Here is a 24963-nt window from a genome sequence, read left to right as displayed (position 1 = left end):
TTAAAATTTATTTCATAGTTTTGATAATGTTATTACTTATTATCAACCTAATTATCGAAAAGTTAGCAGAACTGACTGGCAAATTCATAACACCATAATTAACCATGGCTGGTTTTTGCGATCATAATATGATTTTGCCAGTCAGTTCAATTCACGGCGTAAACTGTCTGGAAGTAAGAGGTCATAAAACGGCCCCAGGCTTAGTTTAATATATTTTAATGCAAGTTTGTAGTGTCGTTGACTCTATATTATTATTCACTCTAAAAGTATTTATTAATTTACAATTTATATGCATATTTTATATTATATCTATATAGCGATCCAATTTTTATTAGTAATTTATGTACAATTATATATATTTATATTTTTTATATTTAGACGACTTTGTATCATGACATGCAGAAATCAAAAAATAACATACAAGAATTTATATGGGTACATCAAAACATGCATGATAATCTCCTTTAAATTTCAGTAAACATTGGGTTTATTAATTGACATTCAAAACATTTATCCTTAATCATAATAATTGTTTACGTAAATCATAATATAATATTAATTATGTTAATCAATTAGGAATAACATACTGAAATATTTAGGTGTGATGCCGCCCTTGGCTCTCATGCAGCCATTTTTTGTTATTTTTGGATGAAAAACCAACGAAAGTATTGTAATTTTTATTGCATTATGTACAATAATTATTTTGACCGCCTCCTTGGTACAGTGGACGCGTGAGCGTAACACCGAGGGGTCCTGGGTTCGATTCTCGGTGGAGACGAAGAAAAAAAAAATGTCTCGGTCTGGCAGGACACAGAAGGCTGATCACCTACTTGTCCTGTACCTGCTAAAGAAAATCGATCAGTGAAACAGATGTATAATGCATCTGCCCCTTACCCCACTAAGGGACATGGGACTTCACTTATGCACAATAAATAGACATGTAAGAGAAGCAAATACTATTTACTGTTGTTTAAATATTTGTATTGTCTTCATGCCTTACAGTTTTGCCGCCCTAGGCCTGAGCCTTACTTAGCGTTAGCACACACATAGTTTAAGTAATGGATTGTAAATGGACGATAAAGACCCATGGAGGGTTGTCGCGTAAAAACCACAGGATAGTTCTTTGGCATATTATGATATCTATATTATGTATAAGTTAAATATAAGTTACATATTATGTAATATTGACATGATTTTAAAAGAGCAACTATGGAGTTTCTTGCCGATTCTTCTCCATAGATACTGCTTTCCGAATCGGTGGTAAATGTTAAAAATACTTATGTAATGACGATTCGAAAGTGCTACTAAATAGTAGTCTAATTGAATAAATGAATGTTTGAGTTTGAGTTTAAACTTAGGTTTTTATAAATATTTTTTGATTTGTATTTCAAAATGAATTTATTTGGCATTTGGTTAATATGAATACTTCAATACTATTAATTAAGCTGACTAAAAGGATACAATGTAATACAGAATTTGCCTTAAGATAAATATGGTCATTGACATTAATTTTCCAATGTGATTCACTTCTGTTTCTTTGACATGACTTGTACAATATTATGTGTGACGTCATAAAATTTAAATTATTTATTAGCACGCGGTTTAACCCGGGTTTAAAAGGGGTAAATTTTTTTATGCAATGTTTCAAAACTTTATATATTATACTATTTTTTTTAAAACCTATTCAAGGAATCGCAATAGACATATCTACAGTTTCGTATTTATAATGTTAGTGTGGATTAAATACTAATTAGTACAAAGTTCTGTGTCATTATGAGGCATGAATTAAGGTTCCCTAAGGTATGAAGGGGCATATTTCATATCATATTACACATATTGTACATTGTATATTTTGATGCACATAGTTATTCTTTTCTTTACATTGTAGAGATGACCCATTAATGTATTACAAAATAAATTATTTTTTTAAGCAAACCGTTATGAAGTTGAATAATTTCAAAATAGTTTTACCCACTTAACGAAAGAGGTGTCTTATGAGACTCTACCATAGGCTCTACATATGAGACTCTACCATAGGCTCTACATAATAAAATGTCCAGTAAAGTGATATTTTTTCCACATATTGTGTTAGCCAATTTAGCCAATATAAGACACCATGTTCTAACTGGAGACTAAAGATTTATTAAATAAAACATTGAGGAATATAATTTATTTCTTTATTACATTTAATTCAGGTAACAGACAATAAATTGTACAGACCCATAATGTAGGACCGAATAATAAATACTAAACGATATCTTAATCAAACTTTAAAATTTTAAATGTGTACCAAATTATGGAAATGAGAATACCTATATTTTTTCCTTTAATTTATTTTTATATTAAGCTTATATAAAATTGTATATAATAAAACAAATATTTAAATGGTTACCGTTATTCTTCTTTAACATATGTATGTTAAATGTATGTACATTAAAAAAAATAAAGCATTTTAAAAAGATACCATAGAAAACTAATTTCCATTTATAATGTGTCTAAATTATCAAGGTTATCTAGTTAATACTACCATGTGTTGCCGTGTTAAATGTGCCAAATTACATGTTTATAAAAACAATTATTTTGGTAAACACAGTGATTTCAATTTGTGGAAATGACACTATTTCTTTCAAAGTTCCATTAGATTGTCAAAATTAATAATTTAAGATAAAAAAAAAATACAGACATACTTGGCCTTATGCCGGCTACTCACATATCTGCCGCAGGGGCAATTTTGGAACAATTCCGATTGGTCGGCGGTCGGAGCAATTTCAGTTGTTCTCTAAATTGCCCCTGCTTGCCTATACACATCACAATTAAGGAGCCAATTAAGAGTGCTATTCCCATATTGCCCCTGCTGCAGGAATGTGAGTAGCCTGTCTTAGATGACTAGTGTACACTTTTGATGAGTTCAACTTTAAACAATAAAATAGGTATACATCGATGACTCTCAAAAAACTATTCGCTTGTATAATAAATGAATCACGTACCACAAGTGTGTATCATCTGTGAATCAACATAAAACCTGTCGATTATTTTTATAGAAGCATTTTTGTTTGCACGCCTCGACTCAAAGTGCGGTAGGGGTCAACACACGCTTATCGCAAAAGTATTCTTTGATTGTTTATTTATCAGTGTATGTGATACGTAATTATAACATCGTGGAAACATCCAGTATATCGGGATTGGATTACGGGAGTATACATAAATGTTAAACATGCTTATAGTAGCTTCACCTGTCAGTATTGCAGATAATATATCCATACTAATATTATAAATGCGAAAGTAACTCTGTCTGTCTGTCTGTCTGTTACTCAATCACGCCTTAACTACCGAACCAATTTAAATGAAATTTGGTATAGAGATATTTTGATACCCGAGAAAGGACATAGTCTACTTTTTACCCCGGGAAATAGGATAAGTTTTATCCCGGAAATCCACGGGAACGGGAACTATGCGGGTTTTTCTTTGACTGTGCGGGCGAAGCTGCGGGTGGAAAGCTAGTTACTATACAATTATACATATAATACATTGAATATACATAAATACCTGTATGTTCGAATGTAACTGAATCCTTTTTACTCGATTTCGACCCAATTTAAAATTTTAAACAGATTTAATTTGAACAAAATTTGGATCAGTGACAATAGGTACAACAATTTCGTGAGTTTAAGTGAGTGTTTTTAGTTATTTTAATTATTTATTCAGGTATATGTGTGACTATTACTAGTGAATACTGCGTATAATAGGTATATTTACTGCTAAACTATAACACCAACAGTGCAACTAGTGTTTATGTTTATGGGCCATAATCACTTAACATAAAGTGCCCCAAATGCTCCTTTGCTTATTATTCTTAAAAAATACATTTAATACAGCGCCATCTAGTAACCAAATAAACAAAACTTTTTGTAAACTAGACCATGAACTAAAGTAATATAATATTTTGTTAGATAGACCTTTAAATAAGGGGTCACTAACCATTTAATTTACAGATTTGATTATCATAATTAAGTATTTAGAAATATGTTCGGTATTTATTCCGTATATTCTGTTTATAAATATATATAAACAGATTTAACTGTATTGCGAATTAGACATATCATCATATTCTACTTAAAATACCTAGTTTATTGAAATTTTGATTTTAAATTGTATTCCTTTATTTCTTGACTTAAAGCAATTCGTTAAAATGACTACTATATCTAAACAAATCATTTACCAATATTTTACAATACGACTCAAGCTTCTGTTTTCTGGAATTATTTTTATCTGTGCCAAATTTATCAAAGACGACCTAAGAAAATAATCAACTAATATACTTTTACGGCCGTGAACTATTCGATTAACCAATTTCTTATCAATATACTTAGCTACTTGCTTGCTTGCTACTATATTTAAATAAATATTTCTGGATATTTTAAACAGCACTAATTATTATCTAAAGTGCAACTTATTTTGAAGAGAACAGGACAAATCCATACTAATATTATAAATGCGAAAGTAACTCTGTCTATCTGTCTGTTACTCAATCACGCCTTAACTACTGAGCCAATTTGCATGAAATTTGATATAGAGATATTTTGATACCCGAGAAAGGACATAGGATAGGTTATCCTTAGGAACGGGAACTATGCGGGTTTTTCATTGACTGCGCGGGCGATGCCGCGGGCGGAAAGCTAGTTATGTATAACAATCCCCTTTCTTGTAATAAGGCATGTGAAGACAAAACTCTACCGCGTTCCGCGGTAAGATGGGAAAACTGCATATCAGCCAGTTGACTGGGAAATTTTGGAGGGAATCACTTATATTATAAAAAGGTATAGGCGGCAAAATACATTTTATTACACACTAGTTTTCCGCCCGCGGCTTCGCCCGCGCAGTCAAAGAAAAACCCGCATAGTTCCCTTTCCCGTAGGATTTTCGGGATTGCGTCATTTTTCCGGGATAAAAAGTAGCCTATGTCCTTTCTCGGATATCAAAATATCTCCATACCAAATTTCATGAAAATTGGTTCAGTAGTTTAGGCGTGATTAAGTAACAGACAGACAGACAGACAGAGTTACTTTCGCATTTATAATATTAGTAGGGATATTATAATAATTAAAATAACGAACATTTTCTATTTAATGAGTAGGTACGATTTTGAGATCACGTTACCTGTGATCCCAGACCGCACGCTTGCAGTAGACACTCACGGAAAATCAAGGACCACTTAGCATATAAAGCATATGTATCAGACAATTGAAGCTTAATCATAGATACCCATCAGCCAATAATTAAACCCCATAAACGGTACAAAATAGCCAGGAAATCATTCGAAACGGTCACAATAGCTGGCCTGTCGGTACCTTCGTGCATTCACAATGACCCTTTGATACGCCGCCGGCTTGCTCCCGTGTCAAGCATTTTGTTTCGTTATCTTGTACTGTGGCAGATAAATAAGAGAATCGATTTAAGTGTGCAAATCATTTATTGTTCGCACTAGGATAATACTAAACTTGATATGAATGCGCAGGCGCTATGCTTAAGGCCCCAAAAATACATTTTTATTTGATTTATGAACAAAATCATTTCGTATTATTCAGTACTTAAACTACAACACTGCCGGATTTCATGAAAACCGCTCAGACGTTCCAATTAAACATGCACAGATCAATGCAATCAACCGAACCTTTGTATTTATAACTAGCCGCTCGTCCCGACTCTGCCCGGGTTAAAATCATGATAAAATATAGCCTATGTTCATCAGTGATAATGTAGAATTCTAATGGGAATATTTTTAAATATATCATTTTTAAATCGGTCCAGTAGTTTCGGAGCCTATTCACTTCAAAGAGACAAACAATCAAATCTTACCCCTTTATAATATTAGTACCTATAGAAGTATAGATAATAGTGTAGCATACACACAAATATCCCTTCTTTATTTTCCTTATATACCTATTCAGATAAAGATGCGTGCATTAGCTTGTCTTAGGTACATAGATTCGTTTCACGCAGCCGGCTGGATGCGAGCAATCTGCACTCACCTTATCTTAGCTACAAATGAGATGGTCCAACACTTGTAGCTTTAAGAACACGCTGTATATGATACTTAGTGACTAATTGTTGTACAGGGTGTGCTTAAAGTTCATTCTTTATTTTTTTTTCCATTGGGTGTATTATGTACTGTGTATAAGGTGTCTTATTTTTAATAAGGTAAGTCAGTAAGGTACACATTATGAAGAAGAAAAGTTGTATTATTGTTTTAACTTTCTTGTAGCAAAAAAATACGAGTAGACCTCATACTTAATAATAAATATGAACCTAATAGGTATAATTTATTTTATATTAATAATAAGTAGGTACAAAATGGCTGTAACTATAAAAACATATCATTATTAACTTTAAAGTAAATGTAAGGTGTATTATTGCACAATTATTTTTCCGCATTATTGTAACATTTTGTCTATAAACGTTGTTATAACTTTGATATTTTTAAACACCCTGTATTTAATTAAATGTTCACAGCCTACATACCTAATGATCAACGATAAAAACGGAAGGCATTACAAAATAAAAGCACCCTTGTTTGATGAACGTTGAAAGAAATAAGTACCTCATTAAAGAATTTGTGATTCTTTTTTATTTAAATATCTATTTAAATGTCATTTGTATACCATAGACTACAGGGCTCAATGAAAAACTATTTGCTCTTTTTGGTCATAAACAAGTAGAACATGTTGTACCTATTTTGTTTTTTTTTATTTGTTCTATTTGTTGTTTAAAGACTTGTTAATAGGTAAATAGGATTGCTTGTGCCTTTTTTTACTAATTTGTTATTTCATAAAGTAAAAAGAACATGTTATATTTTTGTTTGTATTGGTAGTCAATTAATAGCATAGTTAAATAGGTAAAAAGGTAATTTAGGTATGTATTTTTAAATTAATTTGTTTTTTTTTCGGATAGGATTGTTAAGGCTAAGGTAAGATGTTATTAAATAATTGTAAGTACCTACCTAGCAGTATTAAACTTTTATTTCTTTGACAACATCAACTATACATAATTATTTATTTATGTTCACCCTGTAAATATTAAGTGTTTAGACACTTACAAAGTTGCAAGCATTAGAGCTTGCGGTATTGCATAGAGCTAGTAACAGATGGACATACATATGAAGCCTTAGTCAGGAATATAAATAACTGGAAAATAAGATTAGTTTTAAAAGTAAGGCGTTGGTAACGTATTATTGGTTTATTTATTTCTTAATTTTGTAGATATCTATAAAAATTAAATGCATTAGTTAAACCATCGGTAACCCGATAATTACTGAACCGATTTTTATATGAGCCTCTTAATAATAGATTAATTGAAAATAGTTATTATATTAGGAAAGTAACTATGGGAAATCGCTAAATGAAAAAAATGAACCTACGAAATAAATGTAATTATATAATATACATAAATAAGCATGGATTTCACAAACGACAGTATGCTTTATCAGCAGGATACTCGCTGATAACTGATAAGCGTAATAATGATTCAGTATGCAATATTATATCATAGTTTAGTTACATTGAGTTTAGACATTGCACACTTATACATATGTATAGTTAACTGATTAAATTGTAGTCTTTAAGATATCTAGTCTTATTTTATAAAGAATAGAAAAAAATCGATCACGAGGCGGTACTTGAACCCGCATCCTCTCACGCCATAAAATGTGGAAAGCTTCACGATTTTCTTTATAAATTAAATAAAAATAATTAATTGCGTTATGCCAATAGTCGTAGAACAAATATTGTAACTTATGATGTTAGTTAGCTACCTATCTTGTCCTGCGAGGTTGCTGGTGTTTTACAAATAACCCTGTATACCTATACAGAATGTCCCGCTTTTCCTACAAAATGTTATAGTTTGTGTGGGATAGGTCTTTCAATTCGAACTTTTTTGCATTTTTTTCACACAAAAAAAATGCAAAAAATAATATCTATAAAAAATACCATAAAACCAAAAATATAAAAATATCTAGACTTTACTTTCAGGTTAGGAGATTGTTCTGACAGGCGATGAAGTCTGAGAAGAACAGTTTTGTGGTAAATACTTAAAAGATAAATAAACAATACAATTTTTATGGTAATAATAGTAACACAGTGATGACAACCTCCATATATATATGTATAATTATATTAATTATAAATAAACAGTTTTTACGGTGTGATAATAAGATAAAAAAGTAAGGATCCATTTAGTCATCAATTACAACATGTTATTCTGCAATATATATCGTTAACATGTAATATTGTTACTGGAACAAGCGATAAGCAATCTTATCTGATACGTTTTAAAATACTTTTTGTAATAACATATTATGATTGCGATTTCGTACGCTTTTTCATTACATGTCATGTATTTTAAGAACCTTGTTTACAAATTGACAAACATTTAAATTTAAAGGAAATTGGTAACAAACAATGTTTATTACTGCTATTGGAATAAATGTTTGTTTAAAAGTGTGAAAGCACGCAGTAAATTTTTAATATAGGTACTATTTTCCTCTTAAGTTTTCACAAATTATTTCTTGGTATGGTTTCATGGGATGATAGGAACATGATTTGATATCTACTAAAACGGTAATCAAAGTTTACAATGTCAGAAGTGAAACTTTTTTCAAGATTCAAAGATTACTCCCTGACGTGACGGTATTGTCATGACACAACATTTAAATTTTGAAGTTTACTTCAAAACGTACTCTGAAAAAAATTGTATTTTTTTTATAAGTTTTTAATCTACTAAAAACGTTTAATCTGCGCAACATTCGTTCTTATATATATATATATATAGATTTAATTTAACAAACAATAAAGCCATTTAACCCCTCAGTCGGGGTGCTTTTGACCACAGAGTCAACCCCTCTTTCCCACGGTCACACGCGCCGTCATTTGTTGATTTTGAGGGTTCAAAATGGCCACAAAATCGTGTTACAATTTGCAACATATTTTTTATATAACTTTATGCTGATAACAATTTATTCGTATAGCAAAAATAAATAAGATAACATTTTTTTATTGAATTTTTTGAAAAAATACTTGTATTTTCAATTACAACTGATTTTTGAGACTAAAATTACTTGCTCAGAAATTTTTTCTTTTATTCGAAATTATGTCGATTTACAATACTGGATCTTCTTATCTCATAAATAAGCAGAATATGTGTATTTAAGATATCAAACTTGTGTTATTTAAATCAATAATAGGATATTCTGTCGATGAAATATTTTATCAAATTGTAAAGTTATGATAAAACTCATTACAAAAATCCATCAAAAGTAAATAATCTAAAAATTTTTAACGATTTTCATCATTGTAAGAAACAATATTTCTGTTTATTTTTCATTAGTACCTACTTACCTAGATTTTATAGGTTTAGGACTCAAGTTCTATTTTTTTTATATATTATGCCATGCCATTTTTTTATATATTTTATATATGCCAGTTGAATTTCGTATTTTTTGATTTATCCTGGCTACCTAAAACTTTTCAATTATTTAAACTAAGATTATTATCGTCAATAATGTATTGACTTACGTAACGACGCAAAACGGATCCCACTGCATCTATTAACATGCACTCAAAATTGAACTTTACAACATAGTAGAGTAGCTTGTATTTAGTTCTATTTTCCCTTGCAATGTTAACTGAGATTGATATAAATCTACGTGATAAGGGGAACGATAAGTTTTATCTACTGGGATTAAAATCGGTGGACATTCTTGATCTGATAAACATCGATTATCAAGTGATCGTTTATACATATTAATATGTACAGTCGAATTAAATTTGTGCTATAAAATTGTAGATTGTAATCTTTATTATTTACTTGATTTTCATTTTTATTAGCATACATTTTAACCGACGTTTCGAACACTTTAAACCGCGTTAAAATCAGTTAAATAGTCTTTAGTTTCTGCTTGTTAACTTTGATGTCGATGTTTATTCCGTGGACTTTATTTTTGTTTTTTTTTTGTTTACTTTAAAAACAACGGTTAGTGCCTGTTTTAAAAGTACACAATCTTGTATAAGTTTTATATGTTTTTGTCAAGAGACAAAAACATATAAAACTGATCAAGAGATCGTAATTGAATTAAAAAGTATATACTTGTACTTTATGGAATGTTTTTTTTTTTAATCTACTCGTAATTAAATAGTTTAAGTTATTTCTGCTAATTAATGTTCATTGGTTACAAAGTTATATGGAACTTTTGTTTTGCTATTTGTAACGTTTTTATAAAACGTATATATATCTATACTAATATTATAAAGAGGAATGGTTTGTAATTATGTACCTATGTATGTATGTATGGTTTACACGCATAAACTACTGGACCGATTTCAAAATTAACATAATAGCTAATAATAATGGCTTGACATTTCGAATAGGTAACCCATTTAAAATTTTGCGTATTTTTTTATAATTTTGTGAATTATCAAACATGTTAAGATGCATTTTGTGTTTTTCCATATACTTATGCATAATTTAATCACTTTCATAGAGATCTATTCTGTGATCTGTGATCACTTTAATTCACTTCAATAGATAAGAATTAAGATTACACGTGGATCTTAATTATTCAACTTATTTTAATGTTGCAATCAAGATTCTGAAGTTATGCTAATGTTATTTCTAGTAGTGTTTGTGTATTTTTTTTTCAGGACAATTTTCACACACGGTGTTATGGATACCAGATGGCTGATAAACATACATATATATAATTACATAAATAAATACTTATATAGATAATTAACACCCAGACATAGAGCAAACATCTATGTTCATCACACAAATATTTTCCCGGGTGGAAATCGAACCCACGACCTCTGGCTTGGAAGGCAGGGCCACTACCAACCAAGCCAACTGGTCAGTATTATATAAAGCAGGTGTTCAAAAAATATATAAATATATAAAATAATAAGTGTACTCTATGATAAATAAATAGCACGTAGATATTTCTAATTCTCTCGTAATCCGTTTCCAAAATTAGTAGGATTAATTTTTTGATAGTGAGTGATCGATTATTTAGGATAAAAATGATAACAAACTTTATCGTCAAAAGATTATATTTCATAAGATAGCGTTTTCCTCTATCTAGTTTATGACTTAATTTCGTCAATAAAACGTCAATTTAATACCGATTTTATTAATTTAAATAATATTAGAAAATTCTTATTTGTTATCCATACTTATTAATATTATAAATGCGAAAGTAACTCTGTCTGTCTGTTACTCAATCACGCCTAACTACTGAACTAATTTGCATGAAATTTGGTATAGAAATATTTTGATTCCCTAAAAAGGACATAGGCTACTTTTAACCCCGGAACATGGGATAGGTTTTATCACGGAAATCCCACGGGAACGAGAACTATGCGGGTTTTTCTTTGGCTGCGCGGGCGAAGTCGCAGGCAGAAAGCTAGTTTTTTATAAGAATGAAAAGATGTTTATAGGAATAAATATCAAATAGTCATTGATTATAAATACATAATTAAATAACAAATAAACACGTTTGTACCTACTTTTGTGTTCGTTGTTTATGTGAATTGCCTTTACTGATATTAATAAACAACATCACATTCTAAGATCACATTATTATGGTGTGCATTATTATATTGCATAACAATTAGGATAATATTTTCCACGCCACAATAAAAATATTCACAAATAAAGGGATATACACTAAGGATATACAATACACGTAATTCACGATTAGACGCAAAGCGGTCCTTATGAAAATTATTTATGAGCTCTTCTTAGGCCGGGAGATACTGACTCATAATTTCGGGTCTATATGTACTATTCTATAGATGATATCTATAGAATATTATCAAAATTATAATTGTCATTTGAAAACATTTCGTTATTCGGTCATTGACAAAATATTATATACCTAAGAAAAATACAGAATAGTGCGATTGCGAATAAAGTAGGGACCTACCTAACTACTAACTAACTAATATTATAAAGCTGAAGAGTTTGATTGTTTGTTTGTTTGATCGCGCTAAACTCAGGAACTGATGGGCCGATTTGAAAAATTCTTTTGATGTTAGATAGCCCATTTATCGAGAAAGGCATATGTTATCATCACGCTAAGAGTGCTAAGACCAACAAGAGTGGAGCACTGCAGGTAAAACCGCAAGGCATAGCTAGTTATGTAGGATTGAATCGATATTATAGCATTAACAACATTTAATTATCGCCAGCTATTAATTTTACATATTAGAATTACCCAATTATTCTAAAGTACCTTTCGCGTAAACTTACTCAATTAAAAATTAAAAATGGCGACCAATTCAGCATGACCATGCGTGAAGCATACCCAAATGTGTGCCCACATATAAATCCACCCACACAAGCGATAACGTCCGTTTTATCAAGTCACTAATAAATAAATCAGACTATCTTTTGCCATCGAACCAATGTGATATTCTAATTGGCAATGTCTGGCTTAGCCCGATCTGATATGAAAAATGAAACATGCAACGAAGTTTCCAATCGTTACTTTTATTATCTGCGCAATGGTAATAGTTTTTACTTTTTAGTCTGTGGCAAATGTCAATTTTGGCGCGAAACCGTGCTTTTTATTTACTTTTTTCTTTTTCAAATGTAATACAATTATTTAAAGTTTTCTAAATTACACTGATTTACAATTAAAGTGTTTTTATGTAATTTTGTATTGCAAATAATTAATGCAATACAAAATTACATAAAAAAAATTTAAATTATTGATTCTTTTAAATTTGTCAATCAGAAAAACACGACCATTTTACAATATGATAACAGTTAACAATGACTTATCAAATAATGAGCAAATATACTTTATCATTGTGTAATCGATTTATTATCGTGTTCACTCGATGGTTGTCACATCGATACATCGATTTCTATCGATTTTAGCTACCGTTTTCATGATAACGTTACACATATTACATGTGTGATAACATACCCTTATATTTATATTTGTTTATTTATAGAAAAACATCTGTATATGGTGTGTCTGATATCAATAATGTTTATTTCTATAAAAAAGCATCAATTTTGTTACAGAAGAGATAAAAAGTTAAAGCATTGTATTTATTGTAAATAATAAATACTATTTATTAAGAAGATACAGTGCAAACCACGATAAAATCTTTATATTAATAAAAAATATCTCAGATAATGTATTTATACCTGCATAAACCATTTTTATAAAAAATCCACTAAATGGAGCCAAACCGAACACACGACCGCTAAATAATTACGTTTTGAAATAATCTAACACGAATACCGACCATTGACATGGGATCTCTTATCAATGCGATAGCTTAGCGGATGCTGACGATAAGGGATTTCTACACTAGAGGTGCGGGGGGGTGAGGTCGCGGCACAGGGGAGGAGGGGGGAGGCGTGATGGACGCATGTGTCGATGATTATCTCGTGTGTGTATAATTGTTTTAATATGTGTAAATAGTTTTAATGTGTGATTTACGTGGGTGAAAGATTTTTTGTGGCGTTTTTGGTGATTTTTTGGGCAGTGGGAGAGGTTTTGAGAGGGGTGTCTAGGACTGGAACATGGTTACTTTATGTCGTACTGACTATGATAATTATTTAATAATTAGCTACATGTTTCACATAAGTTTTCTTTGCATTTTTGCTAGCGTAACATAGAGTTCCCCTAGATTGATAAAATTTTTCGATTTGCAAATTTTGCCAAAGTGTGGACAGGAGCCATTTAATAAGATTTAATTTCAGAAGGAAGTAATGACAAAAACTTAAGAGTATTTTTTTTATTGGTAATAGGGAAACGCTTGACCACAATCTCGCCTAATGTTAAGCTGAGATGAAGATGGAACGCGCTTCCCTAGAAGGTACCTATTCATTCTACGCTTGAAGACCCCCAAACATAACGACTAAAGTAACGATAACGACTAGTAATTCCTTTGTCTGTAGAAACTGCTTTCCGCACCGGCGTTAAATTAATCTATTTATTTATTTACATAATTCAAATTATGAATCCGTTGAAAGAGCAACCAAAAGTCTATTTGAATGTATAAATATTGATTTGGATTTTATAAACTATACACACATCAATGATCTGGAGATATAACCAGACATGTGTAAGAATCTTCAAAATATGAAAACTAGCTGTGCACCGCGAGTTCGCCTGTGGTACAGTCGAAGAATCGCTGTACCAACTTTGAACGTTCGTGGGGTCATGCACAATACTTTGGTAAAGATCATCAAATCGAAATGAAATTTCATATTAAGATGGCGACATAAACATATATTTCCAATCAATAATAATTAAGAATAAAATTCACGTGTTAAATTAATCCTAATCTACACTAATATTATAAAGAGGAAAACTTTGTTTGTTTGTTTGTAATGAATAGGCCCATAAACTTAACCGAATTTAAAAATTCTTTCACCATTCGAAAGCTACACTATCAACGAGTAATATAGGATAGGTTTTATCCCGGAAATTCCACGGGAACGGGAACTATGCGAGTTATTCTTTGAAACCGCGGGCGGGGCCGCCGGCGGAAAGCTAGTGTACAATAAAACTGTACACGAGTTGGATAGTTCTCGAAGCCATTTACGTAAGATCATATACTTGTGTGATGAAATTGCTGATTACGAAGCGATAACTTATCATACAATAATTGGAACCTGTTTTAACAAAGTTTCCCAATAGTATTTGATAACTTTTGAACCGTGATAACGTGATAATCTGATAAACAGTTACTGTTTAAAATTTCTGAGTTCGTTATAATTTATACATTGCTTTTAGAGGTTATTGGAGATATTATGCTAATTACGTTTGGGTAGACGAGGTGGTATAACTCATATAAGGGATGCGTTTTCGTTTGGTAGAGCGCAGATAGAGTTATAAAAAAGTCTATAAAAAACACCTAAAAAATAAATTATGTGTGCCTCACACATAATATATTTTTTAGGTGTTATGCAATCGTTAAATATTTAAAAAAGAATTAGTAGTATATTAAAATTTAAATGTTTAAATTTTAATGAAAGTGTACACACGATGTATTGTTTACACGATGAATGTTGCTGTTGATGTGCATTTTATAGTGTTTTTAAGTCCATATAAAAAGTATCTGCTTCTATATTGAATAGCATATGGACTTATTCGTGTATATATGAATAATAAAATGTGTATTATGTATAATCCAGATATACGAATGATTAAATTAAAAGTAAAAGTGAGCCTATTGGAATATTAAACAGGACAAACCAGTGGGTAATTAATTGATTCATTTTGTTCGTATCTCGCACATTATTATATTCATCTGAGTAATACTTAGTCGTAGTTTTTTTGTTTGCAGTTGAGATTTATAAGTAGCTGGTACCTATGGTTTTTTCCAATCGTTAATGAAGAGAATTATTTCTTCCTAATCAACTATTATCCTAAATTCCCTGTATGCATTTACTAAGAAATTATTAAGAAATGTTGTAAAAGTAAGTATGTTTTTGTACAATTTTGAAAATTGAAAGATGGACACTTTTTAAATATTCAAAAGAAAATCCTTTTACGTTCATTAATAATTCTTACATAAATTTTCAGAATTGTGCAAATAAGTATATTATACATTACATATTTATTATACTAAGTATATACAATCTGCAATTTAAAAACGATAGGTGAACCTTTACAAAAGCTCGGACGTGCCTTATCACATCGACGATGTTTGGTAAACTGAGCTATCAGCTCATACCTAACATAGTTATATTTTGTTAGGTACTAATGTTTCTTACTGGCTATGTACTTTGTTACATTGTTACATGTACATATTTATTATATTTATCTATTCTGTTACTTTTTAGGGTTCTGTGCCGAAATCACTCTTATCACTGAGACTTTGACGTCAGTCTGTCACCAGGCCGTATCTCATGTCTGAACCGTGATTGAGAAAGTTGTAATTTTCAGAGATGACGTATTCTTGTTACCGCTATAACAATAAATAAAAATTTACAACGGTTGGCAAAGTCATGAATTATTGGTCGGATGACCCTATTTTCAGCTGCTCTTTGCTATTGTCATTTGCTTTATATATTAATTTATACGGAACCCTTAGAGTTGTGACGACTCCAACTCGCACTTAGATTTTTGTATTTGAGTTGCATTTTTGGTTCTCTAATCTTTTTAAACTGTCTAAAAGGGTCTAAATTATAATCTTTCGTTTATCAATTCTCCATTTAGAGCTGAACTTATCAATATTTGGATGCATGGGAAACATTTCAATTATCTCTTGCAGAAGATAGTTTTAAGTCTTGTTTATTTGCATTAATTTGAAGAATTTTGTAATACAATCCTAAGCGTGAGAGTCAAATTCGAAAATTAAATTTGTATTTTACATTTAACTGTTTTATTTTTTCTTCTTTCTTCTATTGGTGCCAAATAAATGTATCTGGGGGCACGGTAGTGCCCCCGCCAAGACGAGCCAAGCGAAAGCGAAGCGCACGGGCACTACCTACCTTTTCTCGAAGCGCTTCGACGTTTTTTTGAACCCTCATAACTTGGGTTTGGATTATGCTAGATCAACAAAATTTTCGGGATATATTGCCAATAGCGGACTTATTGAAAATATTAAGTTTTAATTACATTAGCTTTTATACTTCAGATTTTATTTATATCTAAAAAACGCTAATTTCGTCACTGACTCACTGATGATCATCAAAATTCTTAAGGTATTTCCTAATGTCCTAGAAAGCTGAAATTTTGTATGTAAGCTAGTATTAGCACACAAACAACAAAAAAATTATAAAACTTGTAACTTTCATCCCCCAACCCCTTAAACTAGGGGATGGGAGTTTGTATGAGACCTGTAATTTTAAATTAAATTTTGATGACGCTAGAGGTCTAATCTAATAATCTAAAACTTGGTTCCCCTATATATATTATGTATACTAGCTTCCGCCCGCGACTCCGTCCGCGCGGATGTCGGTCTTCGCGTGGATGGTTTATTTCTCCATTTTGAGTAACTCTGACAATGACATCTTATAAATATCTATTAGACCCAAATACGGTTAAGCCTATAATAATACGCAACGTGTGTTCGCGGTTCTACAGAACAACGTCTATGGATAAAACTGAAAAATTAAGATTAATTTTTTTCTACGTATTTTTCCAGGATAAAAAGTATCCTATTTTACGCCCAGGATAATAAGGTATAATTATACCAAGTTTCATCGAAATCGAACCGTTAGTTTTCACGTGATGCCTTCACATACAGACAGACAGACAGACAGACAGACAAAAATTTTTTTAATCACATATTTGGGTTTGGTATCGATCCAGTAACACCCCCTGGTATTTATTTTTTCAATATTTTCAATGTACAGAATTGGCCCTTCTACAGATTTATTATATGTATAGATATGTATAGGTACTCCTTGTTAAAAAAAAAAAATTTAATCGACATATTATATTGAGACATATACTTCAGATCAGATCATATAAATATGAATGAATAGAAGTGTTGCGAACGTCTCCTGCCTCTTACGTCCACACAGTAGCTAAAAATAAATAAAAAATTGTCCTTGACAAGAGAGTGGGCTATAAAAAAGGCGTCTCTGATGTGCAAGAAATACACCCCAAAAAAAAGAAGAAAAAAAAAATATTACGAACAACTTACAAAAAGTAATGAAATCCCACCAAAAACATTTTCATGTAAAATGTTGCCAAGACGAGCCCATATGACTTGCACTGTCAAAAAGTTATCAGATCTCATGTAGAGCCAAGCTTCTAACACTACTCGCCCTAACTCTACAAGGCCTAATTTCACAAACTCTACACCTTAGTCAAAATATGTGGCTTGGCCGTTCGTTACAACAAGAACTATTGTATAACACAAAAGTAATGAACAGTGAATTAATTTTTCACCTTGCGCCGATGTGAATGTAGCGAAATGGCCAAAACATATTTTGACTAAGGTGTAGAGTTTGTGAATTTAGGCCTTGTAGAGTTAGGGCGAGTAGTGTTAGAAGCTTGGCTCTACATGAGATCTGATAACTTTTTGACAGTGCAAGTCATATGGGCTCGTCTTGGCAACATTTTACATGAAAATGTTTTTGGTGGGATGTCTATGTCTAAAATCTCAATACAACAATGCCACAGTAAAATAAAAACAGATGCCACTATCAATAGCAGATAGTTTAAAGCGGAGATTCATTACGTTATCTTATCACACTCCATTAAGTGTTATCAGCCACTGTTATCACTCAGATGAGCTGAACAAAGAGCATCGCTACATTTAGATCTCGTGACGACTAAATATATGTTTTATATTACTATTTGAGTGCTTTGACTATTAGATTTTACTAGTATCTAGACGCTTGTGTCGTTATTATAGTAGAGTCATTTTATTAGGTAACATTTGACGGTTAAAAAAATTCAACAACGTAACCTTGTTACGGCGACCATAAATTAATACTTATATTATAGTAATAAACCATTCTAAACATAGTAAATAATTTCTGATTGATTTTGAAATAAATGAAAAACTAGTAAAGATGAACAGAATTGGAACATTACTACGTAGCATGATGTTGCATTTTATACTGTATCTAATACGAACATCTGTGTCTGTTTGTACGTTTTCATAGAAATTGTTAGTAGAATACATAATTAAAAGTAAGTTTCTTAAACTATCGTATAAGATTAAAACTATTTTATTTGGAACTCAATCATATATAGCTGTCTCTGCGGCTTCACTCGCGTAGTACCCGGATAAAATGTATGAGAAAGGTAAAATAGACGTCTGTTTTCAGTATACGAGTTACAAACATCTATTCATCCTTCCTATTTATTATATGGGTTTAAAAACTTTATTACTTATAAAACAAGTTTATCAGAAAATCACTTTATAAATCTTAACCAATAGCGTTGCATACAGATAGAGTTACTAATTAATATTAGTTTAACTAAGATGGTATCGCTCTTCCAAAGAGAAAAAAGTCAAAATGTTAAATAATTAAATAATGCATTACTTGAGCTATCACTGCTATTACTTTAGTCATTAAACAATGGGAGGGTAATCGAAAAAATAATTCCAACTATATGTCTTTCGCGTGTAAGGTCTGCAAAAAAAGTAAACATATTTTCATCGTTGTTATGCACGAGAAAAGAGTTCAAAAAAAAAAAAGGAAAAAAATAATTAAAAAAAAAGTAGTTTTATATTTATCTATGAATAATTTATAATATTATGTAAAAAAAAATAAGGAAAAAGAATAAAATTTTAGGTTCTTACTAATATGGTATTTAAATTCATATTTAATGTTGTTTTAATTTGATATTTAAAATTGAGGATCCATATTAAAAGTTAATATATACGGCATACGCCATATTATAGATATTATCTTATGTTAATACGATACAATATTATATGGTATTTTCCTTGTGATAAATCAGGATTGGTGACAATTCCATGACGACCCAAAAACAATTGTTGTTATTTAATAGAAGCAAACTTAAGGGAAAACCTTATCAAAATTTGACTATCCTCCTCGTTTGGTTGTTTATTTATTACACACAGACTCTAGGTTTGAATTCCTTATGAAAACTATTTTTAATAAGGTAATCTATTAATCTACTTAAGCTTTATTTTTAAATCTTCTAACCTATCTAAAAAGAACTAAGTAACCATTTGTTACTTCTCTCGCGATTAATGCCTTTTTCCCCCAATATCTTAATATATATAAATCTCGTGTCACAATGTTTGTCCTCAATGGACTCCTAAACCACTTAACCGATTATAATAAAATTCACACACCATGTGCAGTTCGTTTCAACTTGAGAGATAGGATAGGTTTTATCCCGGAAATCCATCGGGAACGGGAACTATGCGGGTTTTTCTTTGAAAACGCGGGCGAAGCCGCGGGCGGTAAGCTAGTATATTATAATAATTTATCTATAAGAAGATAAGCTGAGAACCATTTCTCTTACTTTCTTCCTTTCTCTCTTCCTTTCAAAACCTAAATAGAGCCTGTATAATACTGCATACCAATAGATTAAGGAACATGTCAAAAAATGCATCAAAAAATAAACTCGTTTTGCGAAACATAAAAAACCTCCTCCACTGCTGACCGTACCAATTTGTCGAAAAGATCGTCGATCGTTAACGGGTTCCAAACGTAATTAAAGCTATTTGTTTTTGCCTATCTTTCCCTCGCATCAAGTATAACAATGGGAAAGTTTGGCTCACCTAATGATTCTATTAAGTGTAACGAAGATTTGTTGCAACCATTTTTTATTGTTACTCTTTGGGAAAGTCGGTTAAACATGTGATTGATATAAAGGAATTAACGTTAGCTGTAACGTTGGTAAATCCTCGGTCTAAGTTAGTGCGTTATTATAAACAGAAAATACCACCAACTGACAACGACCAACATTAAAAATAATAAAAATGATTTGTCCAATATTCTCTTCCATAAGCCATCAATTTACCTTAGTCAGAAATTAAGTAATGTGACGTCACACAAATTCGAATGTTAACGTGATAGTACTCAATCAAAGACAATTCAGTTCGTAGAAGTTGAATAATATTAGAAAGTTTAGAGAGATTTGGTACTATATCAGATCCTGAATTAAACTAGAATCTAGATTTAGATTTTAGACTGAATAAAACTTTAATAGTATGGATAGAAAAAGATGGCAAAGTCAAAATAATTAATAATTTATGTATTTTCAAAAGACCTAATGACGAAGGGCCTGACGCCTGAAGCTGCAAAGGACAGAACAATGTGGAGAAAGAGTGTTGGTTGTGCCGACCCCAAATAAATGGGATGAAGCAAGGGAGATGATGATGATGATTATCAAAGTTTAAGTTATTAAATTAGAAGTTAATAATTATATACCAATACAAAACAAATCTCAAAATATATTCAACAATATGCAAGTATTTACATAATGATGCATGTAGAACTTTACAAGTACATAAGCAATTAAAAATTAACGAAGGTTTCAAACCAAGTGACCAAGGTATCATATAGGAATGTAAAGCCTAACAAAACATAATTATCTCACGAACTTTGCTCAGGAACCCTTTTCGAAACTTGGTTAAGCACTTAACGCATACTCAGAACATTATAACTGGTGTTATAGAAAACAGTAATATTTTAAGTCTAGCATTATTTAGTACACTGTTAAAGCTAGGTATAATCAGCTGTCCGATCTAGCTTAGTATATTATGTTCTGCTAGGCAATAATGAACTTTAACGCTGAATGTTAAGGTACAAAGTCCGTTAATGGCCTCTCACCGACCTCCGGCCCGATCCATTTCATCTCAAACATAAATACGTATAGGCGTCAATTGTTAACAGCACTCGATTCTCGTGAATCGATTGTATCGATTTATTTTGTATCGATTTTTTAATCTATTCGTTTGCGGCCAGTTATTGACACCTCGTCAAATTTGAAATGGCGTTCCATTTGTTAAGGTGCGGATATACATGACGGAAATTTAAGTGATTTGGTGCTTTCTTTTTCGGACACATTTTTTAACTTATAAACATATTACAGCACTAATTATACATTAATCGAGAGTATATTTTATTCTACTATATATTAATAAATTATTAAACAAAACTATGACACGTATTCGACATTGAACATCGAAAGCCTCGAGAGCCTATTAATAATAATGTAGACAAAGCTTTAAACGCTACTGCATGTGTAGCCACACCACTAATTCCGACTACTTGAGAGGTTTTATTGTGATTTTGACACTACCCATGAGATCGATTCAATCGAAATTTGACTCTATCTTCTGGTATGAAGGTAGATAGTTGTTTGTGCTTAGGTGTTTTTTTGTGATATTGTCAGGGACAGTCATTTGTTTTGACAGGCCGTGTATGGGCACGGTGACTGAGATGGCGCGATTGTAGTGAACGCTTTAGATTGAAAGATAATGGTGTACATACTGCTAATAAGCCTGTGGAGCTATTGTATAGAATATTTATTTAATCGCAGTAAACATACAAGAAACCGTTTACACGAAAGGCTCAAATAAATAGAAAAGACACACACGTTTGGTGAAAAATGGAAATGTTTTTTATAACCTGTAGGAGTTATGAATAGAACTTTGTTATAAGAGCTTTCATTATGTCTATTAGTAAGGACGGATTGAAATATAACTTTATGTTTTCAGAAGTTACAGTAAATCTTAATTTACGATTTCAGATTTTATGAAACCTCTATCACATACTTATGTTATTTTCAATGAATGTTTTATACAACACCGCCCAGCATTTTTTGAGGAGCTTTTTTTAAAAGGCGATTGTGAAACTAGAATAATGTACGTCAATGTATTTAATTAAATGGTTCTTTTATTTCATTTATTATTATAGTTATTTAAAAATGATTTTTTTTGTATTCACTTTCTATCAATTCATTTAATATTTGTGTAAATAGTAGGTACAAAAAATGTATTGCTCTACGAACGCGCGGCCCGTGTGTAAATGGATTTACATAACGTAGTTTTATTTGATCTATAATGTGTGTATGTTTTTGTATACCCCGTTAATGGCTGATCCAGAGATAAGATAACGGCTACACGTTGTTTTCAGTTTAATTACAGCTGTAATATACGTTGTTACTACCGAAACTAGGGTTTGGAGTATAGATGTGCTTATTAGGGTTCCGTAGCCAAAATGGCAAAAACGGAACCCTTATAGTTTCGTCATGTCCGTCTGTCCGTCTGTCCGTCTGTCCGTCTGTCACAGCCGATTTACTCGGAAACTATAAGTACTACAGTGATGAAATTTGATGGGAATATGTGTTGTATGAACCGCTACAAAAATATGACACTAAATAGTAAAAAAAAGAATTGGGGGTGGGGCCCCCCATACATGTAACTGAGGGATGAAATTTTTTTTTTCGATGTACATACCCGTGTGGGGTATCAATGGAAAGGTCTTTTAAAATGATATAAAGTTTTCTAAAAAACATTTTTCTTAAAGTGAACGGTTTTTGAGATATCAGCTCTCAAAGTCGTAAAAAGTATGTCCCCCCCCCCTCTATTTTTATAACTACGGGGTATAAAATTCTAAAAAAAATAGAGGTGATGCATGCTAATTAACTCTTTCAACGATTTTTGGTTTGATCAAAGTATCTCTTATAGTTTTTGAGATAGGTTGATTTAACTGTAATTTTGGTTAAGTTATTGTGCTTACACTGAAAACGATGGCTGAACCTTATAAGATAGATCAAAAAATATACTACAGTATTGTACACCTTTAAAAATCCGCGATGATATAAAATCTTTATAATGTAGGTACTTTTTACGAGAAATATTAGCTTATTCAAGCAATACGCCATTAATCAATACATATATAAAATTAATATTCATACATAAAAGTACAAGGCAAAATATCGGGAGAGTTTAGGCTCCATTCACCAGGTGTATAAATTGACATAATAAGTTTATTATATTTGCTGCTACGGAACCCTTTGTGCGCGAGCCCGACTCGCACTTGGCCGGTTTTTAAATAATAATTTTAATGTTGTTTTGTTCTTTTATGGAAGTATGAATTATGATAGTATAAGGATGCTGATGATATTTTTGTGTGAAGGGTAAAATATTGTATTTTTTTTAAATCAATAGACTTAATATTTGTAGAACCACATCTCACCTATGTTGTGAATCACATAGTAGTTTAGTATGTTAAGTAAAGAAAGAAAGAAAGAAAAAACATTTAATCCAACACACAAAGATAAAAGAAATAAAACATACAAAGAAAAAACAACAAGGTAACATGCATCGAACAAAAACAATATGAAAATTACAATAAAAAGAAGTATGCATACCATTTACATTATACAACAATAGGTCAAAGGTATTGTGTGGTTGAATACCTTTGACCTATTGTAAGTAAGTAGTTAGTATTTTCAGTTAATTAACAATCTGTAAAAATATCGTTCGTAATGGCACGTTCTCTAATATTAACAAACTTTAACTATAGGTACATATTTTAATTTATTCAAACCCTTGTATAATATCTTAAAATCCTCAAACATTTCCGGTACAAGGATCACGCAATATCGCACGGCCGCTAATCTGCGCCCACGCACCATTGTTTGACTGGTATAGGTATAGATACCGGTACAGGTATAGGTATAGGTGATACCATCGCTGACACAAGGCGCTTACTGTATATGGCCTAACTGCGATCTTAGTTGGCTATTGTTTTATTGGTTTTTAGGATCTAATTTGTTGTGTGCGTATGCGATGGTTAATGTATTGTTATACTGTACCAATAAGAGAGAATACATATAGCAATCTCTTCATATTCAGAAAGTTTGGATGGGTGTTTGTAACTCAATCACACAAGAATGGCTGAACGTAATTAGAATAATTAAGAACGTCAGCTTTTCATCTTATTACTACGGATTCCCTGTAAACTACTCCGCGAGAAAAACCATGGGTTAAAGCTATATTGTTGTGATATTTGATAATTTAGTAATACTTATGAAAGCTTCGTATATTAACATACCTATTGTTAAGAAATTAATATGATAAAGTACGATACATACCTACAAGAAATTACCTGAATATTCTTTAAAAACTCTATCATCATCACCACCATCATCACCATCGCGCCAAAAACACAGTCAAATTCCGTAATCACACGGCAAATGTGAATGAAAACGTAACAATCGTTAACAGTCCAAACAATATTTTTTTCATAACTACACCGTTTAAATTTCGAAATGACTGTCGTTGTCAAAAAATAGATTATAATCTGTGGAAATTATCGAGTAATCGCCGTTACGGTGCGCGTACGGCGGATGTCAAAGTGTAGCAGCTTATGTTAACGACTGTCATGGGGATTGTAACCTTTATTGCTTAGGAAATAAGAGTGGGTTTCGTGAAGTGAAGTTTGTAATAAGTTTGTGCTCTTGCTTGTTTATAATAACAGTAGCCTGTCATA

At 31.3% G+C, this 24963-nt stretch overlaps 1 protein-coding gene across 1 annotated transcript in view; it reads left to right on the top strand.

Moving 5' to 3' along the window:
• The window catches only part of LOC123706460 (zinc finger protein ush), a 171151-nt gene that overhangs the window by 678 nt on the left and 145510 nt on the right, over positions 1 to 24963 (top strand). The gene's annotated exons all lie outside the window — the stretch shown is intronic.

The sequence above is a fragment of the Colias croceus genome, chromosome 3, assembly GCF_905220415.1.
Source record: "Colias croceus chromosome 3, ilColCroc2.1".
Lineage (NCBI taxonomy): Eukaryota > Metazoa > Arthropoda > Insecta > Lepidoptera > Pieridae > Colias > Colias croceus.
This window is presented reverse-complemented; position numbering and strand designations above follow the sequence as displayed.